We start from the raw sequence: 9,307 nt of genomic DNA, 5'->3' as shown, positions 1-9,307 counted from the left end.
ATGATCTGTGTCAGTAGGTCTAAGAAAAGATATATTTTTCTTTGTAAAGCCGGTTGTGTTACTGCTATTATTATTTACAAAGTAAAAGCACACAAAAAAGAACAAGTTCTATTGCAGATTTATAGTAATGCAATTACAACCATTAATGCAAGGCCAATCACATTTTCCGTCTTTTTACTCTTTTCTTTTCGTTTTCTTCATCTTCTTCTTCTTCTTCTTATTATTATTATTATTATTAATGATGTTTTATGTATACAGGGAGGCCCAAAAGTAAGTTTACAGTTATCACATAGACACTTTAAATTCTCTTTAAAACAATTTATTACATTTAAATTTCTGTCTTACAATTAACTAAATTAGCATAGAAGAATGGTTTCATATTTTTTTATAATTAAGATCTAAACTGTTAATATATGAATGCAAAAGAGATAGTTGAATAGCTGTAAACCTACTTTTGGGCCACCCTATATGTGTGTAGAAATTATTCTTTTAAAGTATCATGTCTTAATTATATTAACTTAGCATAATGAGTGGACGCTGTAATACTTTGTTAATTGGGTCAAACTTTACCCGAACACAATTATCATTATCATAAGCATCATCGCTGATGCATATTATGCTAAATTATCATCATATTTTTCTAAACTCGGTGAAATTGAGAATTCCACTCAACAACTTTTTCTTTAATAATCAGTTGCTTCTTCACAACATTTTTCTTATATTCGGGTCAGATTTTTCTCATCCTTCTTTGTACTCACGGGGTCAAATCAGGTAATTAAAAAAAAAAACGAAAAAAAGAAAAGAAAAAGAGAAATAATAATAATAAATGACTGAATGAAAGAAGGATTTGTTTTGATTGAACGCAAAACTACTTTTGGGGGGAAGGGATAATGGATGAATTCAAACTCGAAACAGTGAGGCATAAAATGTTTCCAATATTTGTAAAGCAGCAGCTACAACTGCACAAAATCAATGAAACACAGATTAGAACTCAGAATATATAATAAATTATAGTTCAACTATGCATCAAAAAAATGTGTAATGTGATTGACAGAGCAGGCTAGCTCCATTAAGTTGGGTGGGTGAGGGTTAACAGGAGAAGGTTTTGTAAATATTTTAATGTTGTATGGCTTTGAAAGTTAGAGAAAAATATCTGAGCTTAATTTTAGCAAAACCAAAAGTACATTGACATAGGAAATCATCATTTATCATACTCTCATCCAAATATATTATTAATACTCAAGCAAGAGGAGTGCCTATTTGTCAGATATTGTTATTCAAACCAACTGAATAAGCTATCAATAATGAAATACGAAGTATGTGCCTATTATAGTTTTATGGGTACAGATATTGCCGACTGAAGAGTGGTGGTTAATTGAACAATCAATAAAAGGGCAGATATTATGCAGAATATAAACTTGGGTTTAAAATTTTCTAAACGGACAGTGACATAAAGAAAACTCATTAACTTATAACTTGTTTTTGCACCAAGATTTTCTCTAGCCGTTCATCATCATCATTTAATGTCCGTTTTCCATACTGGCATGGGTTGAACAATTTAACAGGAGCTGGAGGGCTGCACCAGGCTCCTGTTGTCTGTTTTGGCATGGCTTCTACGACTGGATGCTCTTCCTAACGTCAACCACTTCCCAAAGTGCATTGGGTGTTTTTTACAGACTCTTGCACGGGTGCTTTTTACGTGACTCTTGCACGGGTGTTTTTTACGGGACGCTGGCACAGGTGCCTTTTACATGATGCCGGCACGAGTACCTTTTACACGGCGCCGGCACGAGTGCTCTTTACATGGCTCCAACGTGAGTGCTTTTTACGTGACATCGGCACAGGTACATTTTACGGGATCAGTACCCATGGGATCGCCAAGTGGCTTGCAAGACTAGAACATCTGAACTGAGAAAGGGAGAAGAACCAAAAGAAGTAGCTGGGTGGAGCATGATAGGTGTGGGGGATACCTATCTTACTACAAAGGATATACTTGGCTACCCCAATAAGACAAGGAGGTGAAGGGAAGTAAGAGAGAGAGACAGAAAGATAGAGACAGTTAGAGTGAGAGAGAGGGCCTACCCACAGGGAACAGTGGTGGGGAATATAAGTAGTGCAGAGGGGATAGAGGAGATGTACCATAAGTGTGAGGGGAAATATTTAGAGATACCAAGTGATATTGAGAGGAACAAGAGGAGCCTACAGTGAGTCTTTGCTACATTAATTCTTTGCTTCCAGGCCTTTACATTTAGATCTTGCTTCCACACCTGAAATTTCTTCTCTAGCTCTGCTAGTGATTCAGCAATAAGAACAAGGTCATCAGTGTATAGGAACTCCCAACAGCAGCCAGTCTTAAATTCCTCTGTTATAACCTACAGGACTATGATAAACAAGAGGTGGCTGAGAACCAATCCTTGTTGAACTACCAGTATACTAAATTCCTTGCAATACTCATTGCCAACTTTCACCTTACTGGCAGTACATGGCTTGTACAGCTCTCACTGACCACCAGATAAGGGAGCAGTGGACCCTGTCGAAGGCTTTTTCCATGTCAGCAAAGGCCAAGTACAGAGGTATATTTTTGGTTAAATATTTCTCCTGCAGTTGCCCCACCAGGAAGATAACATCAGTAATGCCTCTTCCTGGCACAAAACCAAACTGCGTCTCATCTATGCTAACTCTCTTCCTAATAAGTTGAGCTGTGACCCTTTCTGTAACTTTCACCACCTGGTCCAGCAATCTGAGACCTCTGTAATTATTTCTGTCTAAGGTGTCACCTTCACTTTTGTAGTAGTTGACTATAATGCTGCTACACTAGTTATTGGGTATAACTCTCTTGTGGACAGCCTGATTAACTATATAGGTGACTAAGTCATATCCCACTCTGCCAGATACTTTAAGCATCTCTGGTAGTTCCTGATAGGTCATGGGCTTTCCTTATCTACCAAGCAATTGTGATTTATTTAGTTATATAGTTTAAATAAAATATATCTGTCCTGTCTGAAATTTATCAGTATATATCACTACTATCTTATCATGTTTATCTATTTACCAGAATTATGGAGATCAGCTGTAAAAACCATGCCAGATCAGACTGCAGCTTTGCAGCTTACCAGTTCCAGTCAAACCCAAGCCAGCATGCAAAGTGGATGTTAAATCATGATCATGATGATGATTTCTGGAAAGTTTCACCATATTTGTGTTTGTGTATCCCTATCTAATTGTTAAATTAAGTTATTTTAATATTCAAAATTTTAAAAGGCATTTCATAAATATGCAGTTAATGTTTAGTTTGAATTTTCAGTAGGTAGATGCTTGTATGGAAGATGTGGGCAGAGAAAGAAAGAATGAGTTTCAAAGGGTTTCATTTTTTTTTGGGGGGGGGAAACTTGGTCAAGGTTTTTTAGTATAAAATTGGGGAAGCAAGACATTCTAGAGATAAAGAAAGGAGAAATGTTAACACATCAAGTGTGCTTTGGTAAGTTTCTCAACTTGTGAGATCAAAAGACCAGGAACCATTGTAGAATAAATAAACTGACAGGTAGATGTATGTTATAAAGTGCAATGTTGTATGGTAGTAACTAATGGGACATGAATACAATGTATCTGAAACAATTAAAGAATGAATGGAGTATCATCTGGTTTGTTTTTGTTTTTTGTTTTTTTATAATTTTCACACGTATGGATTCAAATTGTAATTAAGAGCTGAGAAAGGGATAAGCTGCCTCAAATTGATATAACTTTGTCATTCAGCATAAAAAGAATATTTAGGTCAGATATGGCTAATTAGGGCTAAAGTGGGGTTCATGGTAAAATAAGGGATTAGTTATGTATCAGAATTTTATTAGTTATTCTAAGACTAACCCAGATAATCTGTATGTGGTCACATGATTTGTTAGAAATTACTAGCTGAATCACCTTCAAATACTGCCACCCTCTATAATTAGGAAAACCACAATAGACAATGAGGTACTATATATCTAAAAAGACCAAGATAATCATGACTGGAATGGATATTTTTTGATTACAGATCTGATTGACAGGATTGACTTATGTGGGGAGGTGTTACACAACAGCAATCAGTTACTATGATACATAATATCCCTATAAAAACCTTCCTAACTTATGAAAAACAGCAAAACAGGCATTTAGGGAAAAGAAACTAGACAACAACGATGATGATGATGTTGATGACTGTGGTGTGGGGTGGGCAGTGATAGTGGAGATACTTCTGCTGGTGGTGGTGTTTGGGACAATGTTGAAGAACCACAATAAAGAGCACTAACTTAATTGATCCAAAATATTTCCTAACTGTATATAATGTCTTACAATGTTCTACTGCAATAAATATATGACTCAGTCATAAAATATTACAAAGAGTAAATAAGAAACATAAAAGAAAATATATAAACAAATCTATGAATAATTACTCTTGGAAATGAAAATATACTGAATCTTTGAGACAGTGTCTGTAAGCGTGTGTGTGTGTACATGCATGTCTGCATATGTGTGTTATCCAGGATCATAAATTTATACCTAAAAGTTTCATGTAGTTAGTTTTATTCAATTAAATATGCATAGTCTGCCATACAGAGCTGGTTGCATAACACCTTCAATGTATTTTGCAATCTTGGTTACAATTATCACCATCATCATCATCATCATCATAATCATCATCATCATCATCATCACCATCATCATCCCCATCATTTTACAGCCTTTTTTTTCTATGCTGATATTACCTCCTGTTTTCATATTGTGCCATATGGCACTCACAACAACAGAGAAAATCACTCATCTTTTCTGTTGTGTATATCTTACAGTATGTACAAGATGCATTTCATCATGTTACCAGCACCGGAGAGTTTGCCAGTAAAGAGGACAAAAGGGTCCTCTTTGCATCAGTTTTTATTCAGAATTATTACCCTCATAGTTGGGTAACCTGAGATGCAGTTTGTGAAACCCACATCTCTTTTGCATGTTCCATTTTTTGTATGATTTCTGTGGGGCTATTCATCCCTCTTGCCACTACTGCATGTGTGTGTGTGTGTGTTTGTGTGTGTGTGTGTGTGCGTGTGTGTGTGTTTAGGGAACAGATGATACAGACTCCACTTTGTCTTTATCATACCTTTTCCTATACATCCATTACATTAGCATGTTAGCTATTTAAAAACTTACAATCAAACACAACTTAAGTATTTTGTGATTTATATCAGTAAATCAGATTTGGTGTATCCCAGTGGTAAATTATATAAAGTTTATTATATGCATGATATGATTTTATAAATAGAACCAGTGGAAGAGATAGGCCCAGTAAGACATGAGATGAAGTGGTGAAGCACAACCTTCGGACATTGGGCCTCACAGGCAATAACAAGTGACCGAGACCTTTGGAGATATGCTGTGCTTCAGAAGACCTGGCAAGCCAAGTGAGATTGCAGCTGTGCCTGATACCAGTGTCACATAATTGGCCCATTTAAAAGCACCCTTCAATTGCCGGGCAATATGCCATGCTTGTGAGGGCCTATTGAACCAAATCATAGTCGTGGTTGATGCCAGTGCTGCCTGACTGGCACTCATGCTGGTGGCATGTAAAAATCACCATTCTAGCATAGCTGATGTCAGTGTCACTTGACTTGTACCCACGCCAGTGGCACATAAAAATCACCCATTACACTCTTGGAGTGGTTGGCATTAGGAAGGGCTGTAGAAACATTGCCAAATCAGATTGGAGCCTGGTGCAGCCTCCCGGATTGCTAGTCCTCAGTCAAACTGTCCAACCCATGCCCACGTGGAAAGTAGACGTTAAACAACAATGATAATGATGATGTTGATGACGATCTGAACAGATTGCAATGATCCTCAGTGGATGCGAATACTTCTTAACTTTAGTGATATTATGCAGAATACTAGTTAATCCAGTTCAAGGTCACTGTTTCTCTCAACATTCATCTTTTGTTTCTGCTTCACGGTAAACATCTCCAGTCACCAGTAATTGTCTAACTACTTTTTAACCTTTATGGAGGTCAATATGACAACTTGTTTCTCTCAAAAATCGTCATCCTCTATCATTTTCATTGAAATACTCTTGTAATCCTACACACAACTAACCTTCCCCTTAAACCATAACTGGCTAGAAATGCAATAATTCTATGTTAACCACCCTGAGCAACAAATCTGTATCACTTCTGATTCATCTAAAACAGTTCAGCAGCTGGCCAATATTTTCATTCTAGATATCATCTTCTACATTTCCAAAATTCTGAGATAGTTCCTTAACTACACAACTGTACTGTAAGTATTCAGATGGAGATCACTGCTTACAATGAAGTTATTTGCCATCACCAGCTGAATGACATTCACCCACCTACATCATAATACAGTAATCCCTTGCCATATCGCGGTTCACCTATTGCATACTCAGTACATCACAGATTTTGCTGATTAATATATGTAAATTCATATCGTGGACTCCTCAGTATATCATGGGTTTCTGCTCATTCTTTGATGAAGTTCTTTTTGTCATTCTTTTATCCACTCTGATGTGCTAGAGGTTTTGGATGTATTTCCACCATACTGCCCCTCCTGCTCATTAATGACCTATTTACTGTTGCTTCTTACAACACAACGATACTTTCCATCATGCCTCTTTAACATTTCAACACATATCATTGATGCCCTCCAATGAAACAGTCCAACCTAGTTATTGGCTGAACGTCCTAAAACTACGCATACTAATAAAACAAACTTGTACTTGTCTACTTCACTTCCAAATCATCATCCTCTTAACTATGGGAAGAATCAAGCTTCTTTGTTTAATGTCTATATTTTGATTTGGTGAATTTAAAAAAATTAAGACCAAGAATATGAATATATCGTTTGTGAAGACAAATGTTCACTGTGAAGTGTAAATGTTCAGTTACAATAAATACACGTTTATACTAAATTTTTGAGAGAACTATCAGTGTGGTATAATCAGCAAGAGATAGACGCATGACTGAATTTCAGTGTGTTGGTTTGTTGTTCTTTTCCAACCTTGAATTAATGTTACAAAAGAAAAACCCTTAATATTTCTTAATATCAAAAAAATAAATTTTTAATGTATTATGTGTGAATATGTATGTCATTATTCAGTTTTATTTCAAGATTTCTTGCCAATAGAGAAAGAGTTGGTTTCTAACCTAGATCCAAGGCTCCTTCATTGGAATTTCAACATCAACAAGGTATTTTTGTTTGTTTGTTTGTGTATGTGTGTGTGTGTGCTGCTACCAACTACTACTAGCTGCTGCCAACTACCTAGAACTCACCAGAGTGAAAAAGAGAGACGAGACAGGCAGAAAAATGGAAAATGTCCCTTGCATTTGAAAGCTATGGAAATATTTAAAAAAAACATTTCATTTAATTTTACCACAATTTAATTTGTTTTTCATGCTTTTCTCTAAGTTGAAAAAGTTACAAAGACTGAAACTGGTACTAAAATGTTCTTCATGATAAAATTATTTTAGCATTTTCTACCTTGTCTTATTTTCCTCATACATATCAACTCACGTGTTCGTTTTCAACCTTCTACATATATATATATATATATATATATATGTGTGTGTGTGTGTGTGTGTGTATGTAATTGTGTGTTTGTGTTTGTTTCTCTACCAGCACTTGACAACCAATGTTGGTGTGTTTACATCCCCATAACATAGCAGTTCGGCAAAAGAGACTGATAGAATAAGCACTAGGCTTACATAGAATAAGTCCTGGGATTGATTTGTTCGACTAAAACCCCTTTTAGTGATGCTCCAGCATGGCCAGTCAGATGACTGAAACAAGTAAGAGAATAAAACAAAAACAAAAAATATGTTATCTTGCAAGCAATCATTGCCCTAATTGTGATTTTGCAGCCAAGTCAAATGCTGGCTTAACTAGCCATCTTCATGTCTATGCTGCTTGAAATGATATATATTTGACATGTACCACCTGTAATTGTCTTTGTAAAACACACAGCAGGTCTAAAAATACATTGCATAGTCATCAGCTAAAATAAATTAATCTGTATATAACAAATGTAAAATGAATTACTTTAGCACTTATGTGTCAATAATCAGTTCTGTATCTATATCAACTTATTAGTCTTGTGTTTGTTTGTATGTTAATGATACATTTTTAAATGAGTTATCAGAGGATGTGCAGATTAGTTACAGTTCAGTTCAGTTCATTATCACTGAAGATTTGGGTATAAGACACGTGTCTGCCAAGTTTGTGCCAAAACTGCTTTCAGCTGACCAAAAAGATATGTGGGTTTCAGTTGCATAAAATCTCACTGATTGTGTCGAGAATGATGAAAACTTTGCATAGGCCTCTGAGCAGGTATTGCCAAGCTTATGGCAAAATTTGATGCATATTCTCTGTTCAACATTCTCTGTTGTGGTCAATGCAATGATAACATGCTACACGCCTTCCTTCCGAGCACTGCTGTAAACAGCGGAAGTGAGATATACTGTAAAAACCCATGTCATTTATGCACTTTCTTTCACAAAAATAAAAATAAACTTTAGTGGGTGTATAAATTACATGAGTAGATTGTTTCCAGAAATTTTTTAAAAATTATATTTGTTGAAAAAAGACATACAAAACGTAAACGTTCATACCGGAAGTTGACTCATTTAATGTCAGAATAGGTTTTTACAAAATTTAGGTAGTGGGTAGCGATCTTCTTCACTACTTCAGGGAGTGACGACCCTGCCTGACATGAATCCCAGGCTCAGCTGGCTCCAGCTGACAGTATCCAGTATGGGCCCCTATCCAGGGTTACAGAAAGGAGTCAACCTTCAAAGAAATCCAGAGTGGAGCCCCATAGGCGGTTTAGTGTTTGACTCGACACTCTTCCGGCAGCTCCTGCAACCAAGTTGGTGTCAAACTCTTTTGGACTACGTCAGCAAGGTTGAAAGAGGAATCCTGATGATTGAGCTACCCAGGATTTTCTTACATCTAGCCCAGGCCTGCACAAAACTGGAGAGGACATGAAATGTAAAAACCAGACTGGATTAGTTTATGCGCAACTCCATTGTCTCCTGAGACAAAAGGATGCCAACAAGGTTTATACAGAAAATATATGGGCTTAAATATAATGAAGTTGATTTTTATTTATGCTGGATGGTATAATGCTTACTTTTTCTGTATCATCATCATCATCATCATCATCAACATCATCATCATCAACATCATCATCATCGGTTAACGTCCGCTTTCCATGCTAGCATGGGTTGGATGATTTCACTGAGGACTGGTGAACCAGATGGCTGCACCAGGCTCC

This window comes from Octopus bimaculoides, chromosome 1, assembly GCF_001194135.2.
Source record: "Octopus bimaculoides isolate UCB-OBI-ISO-001 chromosome 1, ASM119413v2, whole genome shotgun sequence".
Classification (NCBI taxonomy): domain Eukaryota; kingdom Metazoa; phylum Mollusca; class Cephalopoda; order Octopoda; family Octopodidae; genus Octopus; species Octopus bimaculoides.
Note: the sequence above shows the minus strand (reverse complement) of the source record.